Here is a 440-nt window from a genome sequence, read left to right as displayed (position 1 = left end):
CTCCGGGGTTCCGCTGCCTTCCCCGATTATGGCTATTTTACAAAAAACCCACCCCAAAATCCAACTCCCCACCCCACAAAGCCATTCCCGCCCCAAACTCCCAGGCTGAGCGGCCTCAGCCGGGTCGGGAAGGGGGTTCCTGCAGTCCTAACCCCACTGGGTGAGCCGGCCCCGCTGCAGGGCCAGCAAGGCCGGCCGGGAAGTAAATTAGGGGATTAATTAAGCACTAAAATCGAACGCAATTAATTTTCAGAGCTCAGCTTAAAGTCTGCGACCTAACCCATAGTGTTAGTTTTTTCCTTTTTAATTAATACGAAATCACATTATATCATTTGCCACTGTAGCACGGTGGACGGAACCGTTAAAGAAACCTGCATTAACAAAACACATTACTGGTCCCAAGGGCTCCTCACCCTCTCTCCTAAAAATGTATAATTTAG

Source organism: Geospiza fortis, unplaced genomic scaffold (assembly GCF_000277835.1).
Source record: "Geospiza fortis unplaced genomic scaffold, GeoFor_1.0 scaffold16, whole genome shotgun sequence".
Lineage (NCBI taxonomy): Eukaryota > Metazoa > Chordata > Aves > Passeriformes > Thraupidae > Geospiza > Geospiza fortis.
The sequence above is the reverse complement of the archived record's forward strand: the minus strand, read 5'-3'. Positions refer to the sequence as shown.